Below are 19,390 nucleotides of genomic sequence, written 5' to 3'. Positions count from 1 at the left end.
AACCTCTCCCTCGTTTGTGTCTTCTTACGTTGCACTAGGTTCCACGGAGGACGAGTTCCCGCTCATGGAGACGATGTACATGGTGCATGAAGATGATGATATCTCACCATGCTTGCTCCAAGATGGACATGTCGACCACATGGATCCTCCTACTTCCACAACACCTACCTCAAATGAGTCGGCCTACAAAGGTAACAACATAGGTGTTGATGATGCCATGATCCCACTAGTGGACATGATGACTTATGAGTGCATGCACGATCTCGATGATCCATTTGCTACTTCACATGCTACTTTCACTTTCCCATGTGATGCTTTGCTTGATAACATTGTTGATCATGTGAAATTGATTGCTTGTGATACCATGAACATGCCATGCTATGAGAGCTTCACTTTTTCCCCGCTTGCTTGCCATAATGATCATGTTTGTGTTGTGACACCCTTGATGAACACTTGCTCTTTACATAGGGTTGTCGACAACAATGATAACATGTTCCGCATACTTTGCCCCAAATGTTTACACCATTCCATGATCCTTGCATCCAAGATTGTGAACAATTGCTCTTTCTTATGCTTGGTATGCAAGAATGCTTATTTCATTGTCCACGAGATGGCCCCCATAGCCTTCTCACTTGTTGATGATCATGAGTTACCACATGCCATGAATGCACCTTCTTGCCATATGCACCATCGCCATGCATTTCATACTATCTTGATCGACACTAATGGTGATGTGCACAAGTCATGGAACATCATGATGGATGATGTGTTCCTCTACCATGCACACACGCTTTTTGTTCTCTCTATTGTGTGTATAGGTACCCGCACGACAACTTCCACCGCCACGGAGCATGAGCTCACGAAACGCGCAATTGAGAGCTACCCCAACAAGGACCTAAACCGCGGGAATCACACCAAAGAGTATGTTCCCACAAGTCTTCGCCCTCATGTGTTTCCGACTTGCCTTGTCGAGTTTCCGGTTTGGTCCAACTCCTCGTCACCCCTTTTGCCTCTTATGCAACATATCTTGAAACATCTTGTTGGCACAATGGTTGTTGTATGTCTTGATGTTATCATCATACACTCCGAGAATCTCAAGGACCATGTCATACATGTGAGAGACACCTTATGCATCTTGTGCCACATGTCACACAAAAAGTTGCTCTTCTTTGGATTTCTCGTTTTATCTATGGCATTTGAAATGGATCCTTTGACACTTGAGGATACTCACACTCGGCTCACGCCAACCATACTTTTCCAAGCTCGAAGTTTCCATCTCTTTGCCATTGCACATAACAATTTTTCCCACAATTTTGCCGCCGTTACTTGCCTTTTGATTGTTCCATTTGTGTGGGACAATGCTACACATCACATTTTTGACACTTTACAAAGCAAACCTTTACTTGCACAAACTTTTGCCCCACCAAATTTTGGATACATCGACACTCTTTTGGTTCCCATTTTTACCACATGCTTCTTGGAGAAACGACTTGATGCTTCGTATTTGATTGAGAGCCTCTTGTTCGCCGGTCACCAATTTGGCATGCACAAGCTTTCCATTTGCAAGTTGTTTTTTTCCCCAAGCTCTTCTTCGACCGCGACTTTATCCCTCTACCACAACATGGGACAAGCGTCATGGACTACACCGTCGGTGAGGAGGAACAAGAGTCGAGGACGACTCTTCCCCAAGGGGGGGGAGATGATGTAGCCCCGCCTATCGTCGACGCCACACCATGGCCAAGGAGTCCCCCAAGTGGACCAACAAGCGCAACCCCGCCTATCATCGACGCTACACCATGGCCAAGGAGTCCCCCAAGTGGACCAACAACACAAAGCCCCGCCATATACGTCAAGGTGAACTCTTTCCTCTCGACACTCGACCTCGTCAATACCTTGGATGGAATGCTACCTCATGTCGGTGTGTTACATGTAATTAGGTACAAGAGTCATCGAGGAACCGGAGAGAAGGAACTCCCATGGTGCAAGGAAGAGAGAAGAAGAAGAATGAAGGAAGAAGGAGGGAAGAGGAAGAAGAGGCGAGAGGAGGAAGGCCGGCCGGTCCCAGGGCCGGTCTGACCGGGCTCCTGACCGGACCACCCGGTTACAAGCCCGGTCTGACCGGGCTCCTGACCGGCCTGGCCGGTTTTCGACCGGAACGTCGACCGGTGCCATCCGGAAGCAATCCCGGGCCTCCCGAAGCCCCGCCCGGTCACCGTCCGGTCCAGGATCCGGTTTTGGACCGGATGGGCCGGTCCCAGGCCCGGTCCAACCGGCCCTGTGACCGGATTTCACGGGTTTGACCCACCAACTCGTACCTCTTCGACCCAGGTCGCCTTGTATGCCTATATAAGCCCCCAGGTCGCCCCCTTACCTCTTTAGACAAGATTTAGGCTTAGACATGAAGTTGAGCTTTGTCTCCCTAGGGTTTCATCCCCTTTGTATCAAGGCTACCCATGTTGGATGATTGGATTTGGTGTGTGAGATTCTAGTGTTACCCATTCTCTCTCTCACTCCTAGATTCATCTCCCTCACCAATCTCTCCGCTCGGAATTCTACCGCGAGTCTCTTCCGGGTTAATTCTATTGGCGTGGTCCATCGAGCCACGGGGTAAGTATCGATTGTATCGGATTGGTGTGCGTGTGTGAGTTCATCGTGTTCATCGTGTTCTTCGTGTTCTTCGCGCTCTCCCTCTCTCCCTCCTTTGGATTTCGGGTCAACCGCAAGAACGGGCCACACACGGGGTCTTAGCCCTCATCAGGTTTCCTCTCCTTTTCTTCTTCCTCCATTGCTAAGATTGGATCTTGATGCAGGTGCATGCTGGTCCAAGCATGGAGGAGGTTGAGCAATCCTCAGATCTGAAGTTCTTGAGCAAAGTTCGTCCAAATCCCTGCAGTAATTTCTGTATCTTGCTGTTTCAGATTCTAGTACGAACTTGTAAAATCCGCCAAATCTTGTGTGCAGATCCAAATCGAGTGATTCAAAGTTCCACAGATAGGTATTGAAAAGATCTATAACTTGGCGTTGGTCTCATCCTGAAATTCGTTACGGATTTTGCATGGTAAATAAAGTTCTACAAACATGCAGAATCACTGTTTGTTAGATTTATTCCGTTTTACAAAACCTTTTTGAGCAAACTCAACTGCGGGTTAAAGCCCTCTCCAGTACCTTCATTTTTGCGTTGGTTTCACTTCAAATGACCTCCTGAAATTGAAATGGTTCACAGATTAAGATCTGGTCAGATCTGGCTTTGTCGAATTAAACCAAGATCTTGGAAACGAATTTTGGAGTGAATCCAGTTGGGTAAGAACCACCTACTCAATACCTTTCAGATGCAGCAGACCTCATATTTTTATGATTTATGTACGATTTGTGGTGAATTAAACTTGTTCTATGTGTTCTGCAGACCTGGCTGTTAGCTTTTAATTCATCAAAATTCCATTTTTGAACCTAATTGAGTGATTCCAATTCTGTAGGATTACTGAATGTTTTCTTAATCATCTCAAACAAGTTTCAAACCTTTATCTGTTCTGCAACTCCATAGTTAAAGCAAATGGTGAAAACATGCAGTAAACTTGTCAATCCATTTGTGAGAGTTTCAGTAACAATTTGAACCCAAATCCAATTGTGTATGCTTCTCTGTTTAATTACCTTTCAAATGCCAGTGGCCTCATATTTTTACGATTTTTCTACGATTTATGCCTTACAGATCTTTTTTTTTTTCTGTACAGTCAGATTCAAAGAAATTCCTAAAATTGTAGGTTTAATATTTTTGGGTGATTCCAATTGGGTTAGTCTTGTATTAGTACTGGCCATCTAGGAAAAATATTATTAGTCTCTGTTCGTGCATATTTGTTGCTGTTAGTAATGTGTATGTGTGACATGCATTGTTGAAGCAAAACTTTTCGGTTTATTTAAAACCCTTGACCAACTCTTTTTAGTAGAGATGGGGAACCTTTGTTTTATGCTTGCAAAACAAAACCTCTGCAACTCAACTTTAGCCCTATGGTTTTTCTTAAGTTTTCAAATGATGTGGAATATGGTTTGTTTCCTATTTTGGATGTAGTGTTATGTGAACAAATTAAGTTAGGAAAACTGTTTTCTACTTTTCCAAAAATGTTTGAAAATGCTTTGTGAATGTATTTGATGTCAAACTAATGCTCTTGTCCTCTTTATGATGTTATCTACCAGGGGATATTTGGTTTATACCATGGTGATAACCGAGAGAGGCAATTGCTAAGTTGTGATGCACTCATGCCTCTACTGGGTAAATAAATGGGGTTTTCTAAATTAAAACTCTTAAATTTGTTTTGTGGTATCTATAAGTCCTTAGTATGTTATACCTTGGCTGCATGATTAGTTGTTGATTGTTGAATGTTGTCTAGTTGATGCAATGTGATTGATTGTGTTACTTTTATATTTTACGGCGATAGATGCGAACAATTCCGGAGAAGAAGAAGAAGTGGAATCGGACGAGGATTTTATTTATGATGTTGGGATTCTTATATTGATGGAGTTGAAGAAGTCCGGGGACAAATAAGCCAAGGCAAGCCATCTTTTGATCTCTGATTTGGTGTCTAGTTGGATGTCAATTGTTGATACCCAAAGCACCTTAATTCTATGAGTGTTATTCTCTCTATTTTTGTCATCTATGTGTGATTGCAAGTGGGGTACTCCCTAGTGGTGATACTCCACTATTGTCTTTGTGATTATGGGATGCATGGTATCATGGCCTTGCTATTCCACTTGGTTATCTTGTATGCTCAACTTGAGCATGTTCCATCTCAAGATAGTAACTTACCCCACACCCACCACTTTTGTAGTTTAGAGGTATCAATGTCATGATCTTGGTGTATTCTCAAAATGAGAGAGGTATGCCTTTGTACCGTATTGAGACTATGTTGGATAGTGATACTCCACTGTCTAGATTGTATAGTTGGCACCACAAATCTGAGAGTATATTCCTCCTTGTGTTGTCATAATACATGCTTACCTTAAGCAAGTATGATCCACCCATTACTCCTTTTATACCTTCTATGGAAAGATGACTCTCATCGCGGTCATAGTGCACTAGTAGTTCAACTCATGAAACTTTAGGTTGGGAACCCCTCAAGGTTTACCTTGTTGTAAGTGTTTACGAAAACCTTGGGTGAGGCAACTTTACCCAAGTGTATGGTTTATGAAGGCAAAAAGGGATCTTGTCAAAAATGTTGGAGAAAAGGAATGTGTGTGTGAGTTGGGTTTTTGAGAAAAACGACACACGATTCTTTGTATTCGCCCGGAACAATTACACAGCGCAACCACATTATCCAAAGTGGGTACGGGCTTAGTTCGACGTCTGTTGAAATTGGCATGAGCACCCTTCACAACTTTCTAGGGAGGGTCACGGTGACCTCTGACACCGGGTTGCGCTCTGAAGGAGGCAATACACTGCATTAACTTGCAGCCGGACGATTACTGAGGGTCTTCTGTCATGGCGCCGGGGATACGCTCAAAAGGAGGTATGCTGCCGGGGTGCCGGGAAGGGGTAAGCCCGCAGGGAAGGATTCTTGTCAAGGGAGACAGGCGAAGGACTATGACTGATTATCCGAGCCTCGCATACTTTTGTATGTCGAACCGGGGATGATCCCGGCGGATTTATCGGTTCTTGTGGTGAAAGTGCGCACACTCTGCAGAGTTAAAACTATTCGAATAGCCGCGTCCGCGGTCATGGACGGTTGGGATGGCCGTTACCGAGCTGTGTCGAGTTTTGGTTTTGAAAATGATTTCCAAAGGAAATGTGTGTGTTGGAAGTACCGGAAGGGTACGGGAAAGATATTGTGCCGACCATGTGGAGATGGTCGAGGAAAATGAAACATATTTGGGTGACCCTTCCTAGTGTTTCATGTAGAGGAACTCTTCTTCAATAAAGATATAGAGATGTCGTAGTCTATCTTTTGAAGTATCTTCTTCAATAAAGATATAGAGATGTCATAGGACTCCCTTAGTGTCCCCATAACTGAGATGTCGGGATGCTATATCCACAAGAGAAACTATTTCTCTTTCACATGCTATTTCCACAAGAGAAATTAGCTCTTCCCTCTTGTCATCTTAGATTAGCACTTGTTATCTTGCACCCTTGCAAAGTACCTTCGTGATGGTTTGCGAGTACAATTCCAAATGTACTCACGGCTTTGTCCCTGGCTATTTACTTGGCCAGACTTGGAGGAGCACGACGGATGAAGAAGGAGTTGACGACGTCTATGCGAGCTAGGAACGTCTTCCCGCCGCCTGTTACTGTAGGGTTTATGGCAGATGACTTGGGTTCCGCGCTGTTGAAGTGATGATGCTACTCTGATGTTTAGTTAGGCCCTTCAAGGCTATTATGTAAATATTGGTCATGAGACCTTATTGTAATTTTCTTATTCCGCTTTGTAATGGATGGTGTAATTTGACATCAGTTCAATTATGTGTTCACGGCGCACTGATCATGGGATCGTGAACTGTATACATAACTGGGATTTTGGACAGCCAGTCCGGGGTCCCCACAGAGCTGGTATCAGAGCAATCCTGACTGTAGGAGACCTTAGTTAGCATGGACGTTAGTTAGGAAAAAAGTACTTGGGAAAAACTATTTACGAAACAATTTCTTTCTTTAGTCGGAAGCATAGCTTCTACTCCTCTTATTTCTTTAAAACTTCTAAATTCTTATCTCTCCGCTTTATAAAAATGTTCGAAAAATCTTACTCTATTGTCTCATCCACTTCAAACCTACATGTTGGACGATGTCCCCAACCCAGACCCTGAGACTCGAACTCAAAGATGGATCAATCCCTCGGGAAGACTCATGTATCTCCAACAGCAGCTATTGAAGAATGAAGGCCGACTTAGTGTGCACATAAAGGGATAATCAGATCATGTCCTTGGTTGTCACCAAAGTATGTCAAGGATCTAACCTTGTTCCTTCGTGGACTTGCACTTTTGCAGTCGTCGGGGATCAAGTCATCACTTCTTGACTAGTAATTTTTAGGCCAGCCACGAGAAGATCTCGACTTCGGAAGTACCTCAACAGCTACCCCTTCGAAGACCTCATGTCACCGGGATGTTGAGCAAGAAGTTCTACGCAGTTTTCACCTCCACTTCAACATCAACGACTCAACACCAGGCTGTTTCACCACCTACTGCTTCGAGAATCCTTATTGAAGACGATGTCAGCCAGATGAAGACGCCAACATATGTGACCAGCCCCAAACCTATAGGATGGATAGGATAAACTCAATCGCTTCGATTGAGCTACCCCCACGTGTTAGGTATCCCTAGATATTTAGAGTGCCTTGTTTGGTATGCTCATTGCTTGTAGTTCCCTTGTGTGCTGCCTTGAGTGTCAATTGTTTGTTTGTTGTGTGTATGATTGTCTTGGCCTTTCGGTCTGAAAAACATTCTTAGTGTGATAACCTAGCGTAGGAAGCCTCCCTAAGATGTTGTCACCCTCACCTACCTCGCCGATGTTTTGCTAACTGCTAGTTAGTTGGATAGGTTACCGGAAAACTCTAACTCTAAACCCGTTAACAGTTGTTTCGCAACCGTCAGAGAAACTAACCCAGACCCCTATCTACGCTGACTACCTTCAAGATCAGCTGGAGCATCTCTACTACGCCAAGAAAACAGAAGCCCGTACCTTCAAAGGTGACTGCACCTCTGCGAGAAGACTTACTAACTTGGTATGACCTTGGATTATAATCGCACTAACCACGAGGATATCTTTTTGGAAACACCCGCTAACACACCGTCTAGCAAGCTGAGAGAACAATAGCGTCAAGGCCAAGTTACATCACATGGTTCATCCGCTCCTCATCAAGCGAAGCTCCTGAAGATACCTCAAGACTCCAGATTAGGTGTAATTTACCCGATCAACTAGTATATGTCAGCATTAACCATCAAGCTAAAGATTGTCTTCAACGACCTTTGTTGCTGCTTCATATGGATACCAACCAGGCGTTTCACCAACTTACTAACTTACCGTGCGTCCTATGGTTTAGTAAACACCGTGTTTACCTATTGAAGATGTGGTCTACACGTCTCCCCCGAAGATCCTTCAACTGAATACGGAAGATCGGTGACTTCTTCAGAAGCCCCAGACAGAACCACAAGGAAGGAGCTCTGAGTTTTTCCGAAAGCCCGATGAAGAATCTTAAGGGTGGAAGACTCCGTCTTCCACTATTTTTTTTGGAGCTAACCCTAAAATTTTCAACCTTTCTAAAAACACCGTTGGGAACTTGGGATGCGCTAACTTCCCTCGAAGTTGTGGACTGTACATCGCCCCCCCCCCCCGGAAGATGTTCGACTCCAGACGAGAGATCAATGACTCCTTCGAAAACACCGACAAGACCCGTGGCCGAAGCTTACAATTTTTAACGCCCCCTCCCCGATGAACAATTTTAAGGGTGGAAGACTTCGTCTTCCACTAAATTTAAGCTAACTCTAAAAAGTTTTCAAACACCGTTGGATGCACTAACTCTCCCACAGTCTTGAACCACCGCTAGGATCATGAAGAAGCTACAGATCCAACACCGGCCTGGAGTAGTCAACCTCTCCATGAAGCTCGCTATCAGCAAAAATTCCATCATGTCTGTGAGAAGCTGAAGTTGCAACCCCCTCAACAACGGCACGCCGACAGAAGAATGGAGTCTAACTTTCGTTAAGCTTTACAACCCCACTAGTTCTGCGCTCACTAATCTCGGGACGAGATTATTTTAAGGGTGGAAGATCTGTAACACCCCAACTTTTGCAACCTTGATTAATTGCCCTTAATGCAAAAATCAGGGGGAACAAAAACTTTTTCTTTAAGCTAATTAGATGAATTTCCTTGATCTGTCTGTTAAGATGAATTGCTTTGATCTGTTGGTAGATGTATTGTCTTGTTTTGCTTGTTGAGTTTTGTCTTGAGCTACTTCATAGAAAAACACCTGTAGTGGTAAAACAAACAACTCACTTAATAAAACACATGTGTGTCCTAGGAAAAGTTGTTTTCCTTTTTACTACATCAAACTCTTCTTCTGATGGCAACATGAGTGTGCCATCTTGATTTTCTCTTGGTGGTACAAGATAGCTCAATCTCCCTTAATTCAAAACGTGGGATCCTCTACCCCTAGCTACATCCCTCTCTTACACCCACTCATCCTTGTTGGTTTTGAGGCCATGTCGACCATCTGTGTTGACAGGCTTAAAATGTCCAGACTTTGGCAATTGATCTCTAAGCACCCACACTGTTATTGGTAATCTCAATGCATGGATCCCATCTATGCAACACCCTCTTCAACCTCCACGTCTTGCATGTCTCAGTCAATCCTTGCAGCTCATATATTCAACTTGATCTTATACCCTATCCAGTGTTTCTGCACTAGATCACTTTCTTTACTTTTACCTCTTGTTTTTATTCAAGATCAATCTTCACAAAACCAAGAGTGGGAATGATGGGTACATTTTGTAGCCACCATCTACCCTTGAGAACACTCCTCCCTAAATTAGTTTTTCCTCCTCAAAAACCCTATTGTTTTCCTTCTCTAGTTTTGATCACAAAACTACTTCTAGTTTTATAAATCTTTTCAAGATATTTCTGCAAAGAAAACAAGGAACTGAAATGGGTTTTGTTTTTCATCCCATTTCTACCAAGTACTGATTTCTAAAACATTATTTTCTATCTTGCCTTCTTTTTAACAAAAGGCTTGTTTATGGTACCTATACCATTTCTTGTTTACCTTAAATTTGAGAAAACTCTACTTCACTTGAGAAAGTAAGTAGAACATTTTGAACTCCTATGTTACAACTAGTTCTCTCAACATTTTCAAATTCCATCCCACTTGAGTTCATTCCCAATTGTCCCTAGACAATTGAGGTGTTTCAACTACTTTTCAAATAAGTTCTATTTCAAATGACAACTCTTGCACATCTTGTGTATCTCTCTGATCTACCACATTGTATTCCCTCATCCTCCAATTCTTGATCATGTAGATGATCATTTGGTACTTTCAAATCACTCCCAATTGACCTCTTATTTGAAGATCAACTTGTATTTCATCATACCCATCTCAATCCTCTATTCTTTCCATCATCACCTTGACCTCATGAATTGATGATTTAAGTCAATATATTCATCCTTGTGAGTATATGGTTGCTTCACTCACCATCTCTCTTAGCCTTGCTCTACCGTTATCTAAACCATCATCACCACCATCATCTCTTGGCCAAATTGACAATTTGATCAAAGTACTTTATTTCTCAACATGGGCACCAATGTTTATTGTCATCTCTTTCCCAAATTTGAATACATCCCCAAGCCACTTTTGGCTAATCATCCCCTACACTCAACTTTGGCCGACATGCATGAAATGGTATTGCACTTTGCTTGTCCTCTTGTAATATCAAGAAGTAGCCGGCCATGTCAAGCTCTTGGCATGCATGAGCTGAAATTTCTTCATCTCCACTTTCTTCTCTTACAAGCCTTGCCTCCCACCTAACCCAATCACTAAATGAGCAGCCTCCCAACCAGCCCAATCAATGAGGAGGCAGCCAACCATCCTCCCTCTATAAAAGGAGCTTGGCCGGCCACCCCCTCCTCCATTGCTTCTCATTTTTGACTCTCCACTCCTTCCACCACTCACTCACACTCCTCTCCTACCTCTCCCCCACGAAATCCTGCTCCACCTAGCTACCATGGCCGGCCATGGCCATGAAAACGAGCCAAGATGAAGCTCCCCTTCTTCCTCAAGCTCATCCTCACCATGAGAGCATCTCTCTCACTCTCTTCTCCCCCAACCCTAGCTGGTTTCCTCTCCTTTTCTTCTTCCTCCATTGCTAAGATTGGATCTTGATGCAGGTGCATGCTGGTCCAAGCATGGAGGAGGTTGAGCAATCCTCAGATCTGAAGTTCTTGAGCAAAGTTCGTCCAAATCCCTGCAGTAATTTCTGTATCTTGCTGTTTCAGATTCTAGTACAAACTTGTAAAATCCGCCAAATCTTGTGTGCAGATCCAAATCGAGTGATTCAAAGTTCTACAGATAGGTATTGAAAAGAACTATAACTTGGCATTGGTCTCATCCTCAAATTCGTTACGGATTTTGCATGGTAAATAAAGTTCTACAAACATGCAGAATCACTGTTTGTTATATTTATTCCGTTTTACAAAACCTTTTTGAGCAAACTCAACTGCGGGTTAAAGCCCTCTCCAGTACCTTCATTTTTGCGTTGGTTTCACTTCAAATGACCTCCTGAAATTGAAATGGTTCACAGATCAAGATCTGGTCAGATCTGGCTTTGTCGAATTAAACCAGGAGCTTGGAAACTAATTTTGGAGTGAATCAAGTTGGGTAAGAACCACCTACTCAATACCTTTCAGATGCAGAAGACCTCATATTTTTATAATTTATGTACGATTTGTGGTGAATTAAACTTGTTCTGTGTGTTCTGCAGACCTGGCTGTTAGCTTTTAATTCATCAAAATTCCATTTTTGAACCTAATTGAGTGATTCCAATTCTGTAGGATTACTGAATGTTTTCTTAATCATCTCAAACAAGTTTCAAACCTTTACATGTTCTGCAACTCCATAGTTAAAGCAAATGGTGAAAACATGCAGTAAACTTGTCAATCCAGAAACAATTTGAACCCAAATCCAATTGTGTATGCTTCTCTGTTTAATTACTCCCTCCGTTCTTTTTTAATTGACTCGAATTTAGTATAAGTTTGTACTAAATCTGAGTCAATTAAAAAAGAACGGAGGGAGTACGTTTCAAATGCCAGTGGCCTCATATTTTTACGATTTTTCTACGATTTATGCCTTACAGATCTTTTTTTTTTTCTGTACAGTCAGATTCAAAGAAATTCCTAAAATTGTAGGTTTAATATTTTTGGGTGATTCCAATTGGGTTAGTCTTGTATTAGTACTGGCCATCTAGGAAAAATATTATTAGTCTCTGTTCGTGCATATTTGTTGCTGTTAGTAATGTGTATGTGTGACATGCATTGTTGAAGCAAAACTTTTCGGTTTATTTAAAACCCTTGACTGATGAGGACATCTCTATGATAGATACAACCAATACTCCTACAACCACATCTCAGGTACCTTCGTTACTAGGAATCCTTCCTAATATATATGAGAATATGATGCTGCCTAAATCAAATGTATTTATATTATTTAGGAATGGATCTAGCATGGACGCCAAGCATTGGATTAGGAACATGCATGGAGATGGCAGCAGACCTGCAAGGATTCAGGATGGCGTTGCAAGCGAGGATTTCAGAACATTGAAGCCACCATAGTGAAGCAACGATGCTTGGATGAATTATACAAGTTACTCCATCATAAAATTCGTCCAAAGAGTTAGTTTTGGTGCTGCGTCACCTTATTTAATGGGCCAGGCCCATGTATTTTCGGATTAGGTATTTTAGGGGATTTTAAGAGGCCATATAAGTGGAGGAAGGCCCATTTAGGGGTGTTTTTGGCCAACCCTAGCTGGTTGGACGAAAATCCCTTCACTTCCCCCATATATATCCCTCTGTAGCCGTCATTAGAACTTGGATTTTGATTAGATTAAAAGTTAGCCATCGCTGCAACTCTCGTGTACTTCTTTTGAGGCCAACGCCCAGAACAAGACCGACTATTCGGAATCCCACCTTTTCAATAAAGCTTTCATCTATATCCGCAATACTTCTGATTGCATTATTAGTTCTTACTTGTTCTCGATTTCAGGTAGGAATTAAGACCCTCGCTGGTCAGGCTGATCGTGCATCCGCAAGATCAGTAACTCCCGGAGATTGTCCTAGCGATTGCATTGGCGCACGAGCTTTGCACGTGTAGTCGGATCGTCAAGCACGAACTCCACCAACAAATCGACGCTATCATACTCTCATCGAAAGATCGGCCACCTTTGCTCTATCAAGTGGTATCAGATTTCAGGTTGCTCGGTGAGATTTACAGTTTTCTTAGTGTAGATTTGTTTTACCTATAACCCAGAAAAAGCCCCACAAAAATATATTAGGTTTAGATCATCCGTCCCATAGCCCCTGCCAAGCCATTGCATGATCTTTTCAGTTTTTGCTTTTTGAGTCTTTGTCTGCAATCGTTGTGTCGCGTGCTGGTCTTAGCGTCTAGAGTCGTTACAGTTTCGAGTTCTGATCATAGTAGTCACGTCGCCGCCGCACCATCTCCGCTTGCAGTCCTCGCCATATCACCGCCACCATATACTTCCGCCACATCTGCCAGCAACTCTTTGTTGTTCCCCTTTGATTCCCATCATCGTAGGGTCTTTCTTGATCTTTGTTTCTGAGGTTTTCCGGGTTTTAGATCCGTTTTCTTGGTCAATTTCGCGTTTTCCGTCGGAATTCTGATAGCAGTCTAGCTGCAAAAAAAAAAAAAAAAAAAAAAAAAAAAAAAATCTGGGCGCCCGACCATAGAGACCTCTATGGTCTAGCGCCAAGGTAGATTCTGCAAAAAAAAAAAAAAAAAAAAAATCCGAAAAAAAAAAAATAAAAAAAAAATTTCTGGGCGCCCTACCATAGAGACCTCTATGGTCATGCGCCAAGGTTGATCCCAAAAAAAAAAAAAAAAAAAAAAAAAGCCGAAAAAATAAAACACTGGCCGCCCTACCATAGCGACCTCTAGGGTCATGCACCAAGATTGAGTCCAAAAAAAAAAAAAAAAAAAAAAAAACTAGGCGCCTTACCTTAGGTGCCTCTATCCTCCAGTGCCAGTTTCGCTGCCTCTTGCATCTTGTACCGCATTGTGACCTCGTTGCTGATTTAGGCTCGCGTCTCTAATACGATCTAGCCTAGGACCAGCACAGTACCTTCGTTGAGCATTTACTCAATTTGCATCGCTGATTTGATTACTGTGCCACCATATCACTATACTTTGCCTTCCCAGAGCTCCACAGATTTCTCCACGTGCTTTGTGTCGACACCTGGTAATCGCTTTGTGCAATCTCGGGGAGAAGCTGATCCTTGTTGGTTGCCATATCACCTTCCTCCTGTTTGGTAAGAACTTGTAAGAGCTTTGTATTTTGCTTGACGAATTGCGCGTGAACCACCATATTCCGTAGTTTGTAGGCATATGCATTTGTGCTTTTTGGGTACTAACCATGACAGGAATTGAGGACCAATCCATCGACCAGAGTACCATGAAGACTACGGAGATGCATGTGCGACCATTTACAGGCGATCATGATCAGGTTATTTCATTACCAGTTTATGAGGGTAGATATAATACTGATGCTTATTTTGATTGGGAGTTTGAGGTCGACCATATTTTTGGATGCCATGATTTTACTGAACATGAGAAAGTAAGAACTGCTGCTAGAGTTTTTACAGATTTTGCTTCCATTTGGTGGTACATGACTTATAAAGACAATATTGATAATAAACCTACTACTTGGGGAGATTTAAAATCTGCATTGCGACATAGATTCGTGCCTCTTTCTCATCAACGTGAAATGATCCGCAAACTTAAACGGTTAGAACAAGGTAGTAACACCGTGCATGTTTACTATCAGGAATTTAAATTTTACATGTACCGTTGTGATATAAAGGAATTTGAGGAAAGTACTAGAAACATGTTTTTCAATGGCTTGAACCCTGATATTAAGGTTATGTTTAAGTATATTCCTCGTTCTACTATTGGTATATATGTTCGAGCTTGTGCTTTTGAGAAACACATACAGGAGAAAACGTTGGACCATTCCAACTCCTTCAAGTCATGCACACTAGTACCGGTTGTTTCTTCCAACGTTCCACGCATGAATATTGTTGTGCGAGTCGCCCAGCCACAGACTTGCGACACGTCGCTGCGAACATCTTCTACGTTGGAGTCCCAAGGTAAAAATGAAGGTATCCATGATTACCTACATATTTCATGTGATGATTTGTCTATTGAGTTGATTGAGGATAGAGCTGTCACTTTGAAACAATCTTCTGATCAAACAATGGAGATGCTTCCTAGTTTTGTTAATGAACTTGAAATTGGTAAATACCATGTTGATATTAATATACCATGTGTTGAGTTCACTGATGATTTGGCCACACCGCCTATATTAGAGGATCATACTACTGATTTGCAAGTAGCATGCGATATTACCACTGAGATTGATGTTGTGAGCGCAATTAGTCCTGTATTCAATTCTTCTTTGATGATGTGCGCGTCCACTGAAATTATTAGTGCTGAATTGGATTCTTCTATTGATTTAAGTACACCCACTGAATTGCATGCTACAATACCAGATGTTTTGGGTGCTTCTTTTGCGGACATTCATGCATCTATCAATTTGAGTTCCCTAAATGAGTTACATGCTACGAGAGATTTTGGGTTGGGGGTACCAATTGATCATTTTAATTTGTCTTGGAATATGAGTGCACCCACTGAAATTATCATTGATATGACTAGCAATCTTTTGGTTGACTCTAGTTATGACAAACCTACAGATTTGTGTGTACCATGTGCTGTTTTTCGTTCCTCTATTGATATGAGTGTACCAACGGAGAATTTTGTTTCCAATGATGACCATGTGTTAGGAACTTGTGTAAATGATATACCAACTATGTTGAGTACAGCTACTGTACAAGCTAATTCTTCCATGTCTATGAGTGCACAAACTGAAATTCTTGCTCCTGATAATGAACCTTGTGACTTGAAAGTTGACTCTAGTATGGATCATATAAAACTGGTTATGAACAATGAAGTGTTGGCTCATTCTCATGCTAATTCTTTGTTTTCTGTTGTGATGGATCCACCTATATCTTTGTCACATGCTAGACATAAAATTGATGAACTTCCTTGTTTAAAGAGTGTCTACGCCCCCGATGTTACATTTAATTTGGTTGGGGAGTATGTCAGCAACAATGTTTTTATGGTACATAGGATTTGCATCATGTGTGATGATTCTTATAGTTCCAATAAACCTGAATTTGTATATATGCTTTTTCATTTTGATATGACCTCCAATGTTGGTATTCATTCTATGCCAAATAACTTGCTGCAAAATTGTTTAATTCAACATGACGTGGCTAGTAAATTTGAGACCTTACATTTTGGTTTACCAACTTTGGGATGGTTTAATGATGAGCATTATAATTTGAAAGGAGTTAATATGTGCTTCACTTATATCTGCAAACTGAGTTGTGATAAATGTTTAATGGGAACTAATGAGCTTCTACGCTACTATAATACTGGTATATGTACAAAATTAAATGGAAAACATGACAGAGCTGTTAAAACGGATGACATATACATATACCATGCATATACCTTGTCTCTTTTGTTAGCATGTTTACAGAATAAACATCGCCGAGGACGGCTTTTCTTTCAAGAAAGGGAGGATGATGAGGACATGATTACCTCCGATTTGAAGGCATATCTTGGTGAAAAAGATGAGACTACGTCGAGGACGACTTCAATTCAAGTAGGGGAGGATGATGAGGACATCTCTATGATAGATACAACCAATACTCCTACAACCACATCTCAGGTACCTTCGTTACTAGGAATCCTTCCTAATATATATGAGAATATGATGCTGCCTAAATCAAATGTATTTATATTATTTAGGAATGGATCTAGCATGGACGCCAAGCATTGGATTAGGAACATGCATGGAGATGGCAGCAGACCTGCAAGGATTCAGGATGGCGTTGCAAGCGAGGATTTCAGAACATTGAAGCCACCATAGTGAAGCAACGATGCTTGGATGAATTATACAAGTTACTCCATCATAAAATTCGTCCAAAGAGTTAGTTTTGGTGCTGCGTCACCTTATTTAATGGGCCAGGCCCATGTATTTTCGGATTAGGTATTTTAGGGGATTTTAAGAGGCCATATAAGTGGAGGAAGGCCCATTTAGGGGTGTTTTTGGCCAACCCTAGCTGGTTGGACGAAAATCCCTTCACTTCCCCCATATATATCCCTCTGTAGCCGTCATTAGAACTTGGATTTTGATTAGATTAAAAGTTAGCCATCGCTGCAACTCTCGTGTACTTCTTTTGAGGCCAACGCCCAGAACAAGACCGACTATTCGGAATCCCACCTTTTCAATAAAGCTTTCATCTATATCCGCAATACTTCTGATTGCATTATTAGTTCTTACTTGTTCTCGATTTCAGGTAGGAATTAAGACCCTCGCTGGTCAGGCTGATCGTGCATCCGCAAGATCAGTAACTCCCGGAGATTGTCCTAGCGATTGCATTGGCGCACGAGCTTTGCACGTGTAGTCGGATCGTCAAGCACGAACTCCACCAACAAATCGACGCTATCATACTCTCATCGAAAGATCGGCCACCTTTGCTCTATCATTGACCAACTCTTTTTAGTAGAGATGGGGAACCTTTGTTTTATGCTTGCAAAACAAAACCTCTGCAACTCAACTTTAGCCCTATGGTTTTTCTTAAGTTTTCAAATGATGTGGAATATGGTTTGTTTCCTATTTTGGATGTAGTGTTATGTGAACAAATTAAGTTAGGAAAACTGTTTTCTACTTTTCCAAAAATGTTTGAAAATGCTTTGTGAATGTATTTGATGTCAAACTAATGCTCTTGTCCTCTTTATGATGTTATCTACCAGGGGATATTTGGTTTATACCATGGTGATAACCGAGAGAGGCAATTGCTAAGTTGTGATGCACTCATGCCTCTACTGGGTAAATAAATGGGGTTTTCTAAATTAAAACTCTTAAATTTGTTTTGTGGTATCTATAAGTCCTTAGTATGTTATACCTTGGCTGCATGATTAGTTGTTGATTGTTGAATGTTGTCTAGTTGATGCAATGTGATTGATTGTGTTACTTTTATATTTTACGGCGATAGATGCGAACAATTCCGGAGAAGAAGAAGAAGTGGAATCGGACGAGGATTTTATTTATGATGTTGGGATTCTTATATTGATGGAGTTGAAGAAGTCCGGGGACAAATAAGCCAAGGCAAGCCATCTTTTGATCTCTGATTTGGTGTCTAGTTGGATGTCAATTGTTGATACCCAAAGCACCTTAATTCTATGAGTGTTATTCTCTCTATTTTTGTCATCTATGTGTGATTGCAAGTGGGGTACTCCCTAGTGGTGATACTCCACTATTGTCTTTGTGATTATGGGATGCATGGTATCATGGCCTTGCTATTCCACTTGGTTATCTTGTATGCTCAACTTGAGCATGTTCCATCTCAAGATAGTAACTTACCCCACACCCACCACTTTTGTAGTTTAGAGGTATCAATGTCATGATCTTGGTGTATTCTCAAAATGAGAGAGGTATGCCTTTGTACCGTATTGAGACTATGTTGGATAGTGATACTCCACTGTCTAGATTGTATAGTTGGCACCACAAATCTGAGAGTATATTCCTCCTTGTGTTGTCATAATACATGCTTACCTTAAGCAAGTATGATCCACCCATTACTCCTTTTATACCTTCTATGGAAAGATGACTCTCATCGCGGTCATAGTGCAATAGTAGTTCAACTCATGAAACTTTAGGTTGGGAACCCCTCAAGGTTTACCTTGTTGTAAGTGTTTACGAAAACCTTGGGTGAGGCAACTTTACCCAAGTGTATGTGATGAGGTCTGAGACCCGTGTGTGGCCCGATCTCGCGGATTGACTTCGAAACCAAGGGGGAAGATGGGAAAAACGCGAGGAACACGAAGAACACGGCGATGAACACGAGGAACTCCGAGACTCACGCACACACACACCCCGATACACCCGATGCTTACCTCCGTGGCTCGATGGACCACGCCAATAGAATCACCCGGAAGAGGCACGCGGCAGAATTCCCGGTGAGAGATTGGGATTGGAGAAGAAGAGCTTGGTGAGGGAGAGAGAGTATCTTGTACTAGAATCTCACTCAACAAGTTCCAAATCAACAACCAAGATGCCTTGATTACAGAGGGATGATACCCAAGGGAGACTAAGCTCAAATTTAGGTTTGAGTTCAAAACAAGTCTAAAGAGCTAATGAGGGGTTCCAGCTACTTATATAGTCATACACGGCCAGCAAGGGCGAACAGGTACGCGAATGGATAAGTTAAGGCAGTTTGGTGGGGCATTCTCGTCAGGTCCGGTTTGGGGCCGGTCGGACCGGGCCTGGGACCGGGCTGTCCGGTTTGGGGCCGGTCTGACCGGGCCTGTGACCGGGCCGTCCGGTCATGGGTCCGGTCGACCGGGCGCAAACCGAAATCTGCGAAGTTTCCGGTCCTGGGTCCGGTCGTCGTCCAAGTCTGAGGGAGCTGGCCGGTTTGCGCCGGCCGATCTGGCCTATGACCGGGGCGTCCGGTTGTAGGTCCGGTCTGACCGGGTCCTGGACCGGCCAGCGTCCGTCTCTTCCTTGGAGCGCTTCGTGCGACGTCGGCTTCGGCTTCATGATCATCTCCATGTCCAGTTGCTTC

General features: G+C 42.4%; 1 long non-coding RNA gene across 1 annotated transcript; it reads left to right on the top strand.

Annotated features, from left to right (window-relative positions):
- Positions 1–10,612: 10,612 nt before the first annotated feature.
- On the top strand, positions 10,613–18,009 carry LOC127298177 (uncharacterized). The gene is made up of 5 exons (XR_007849653.2): positions 10,613–10,915; positions 11,004–11,100; positions 11,266–11,342; positions 17,577–17,652; positions 17,819–18,009. It is a non-coding gene; the product is annotated as an uncharacterized lncRNA (long non-coding RNA).
- Positions 18,010–19,390: the final 1,381 nt, after the last annotated feature.

The sequence above is a fragment of the Lolium perenne genome, chromosome 1, assembly GCF_019359855.2.
Source record: "Lolium perenne isolate Kyuss_39 chromosome 1, Kyuss_2.0, whole genome shotgun sequence".
NCBI classification, from domain to species: Eukaryota; Viridiplantae; Streptophyta; class Magnoliopsida; order Poales; family Poaceae; genus Lolium; species Lolium perenne.
Note: the sequence above shows the minus strand (reverse complement) of the source record. Positions and strands in the feature narration are given on the sequence as shown.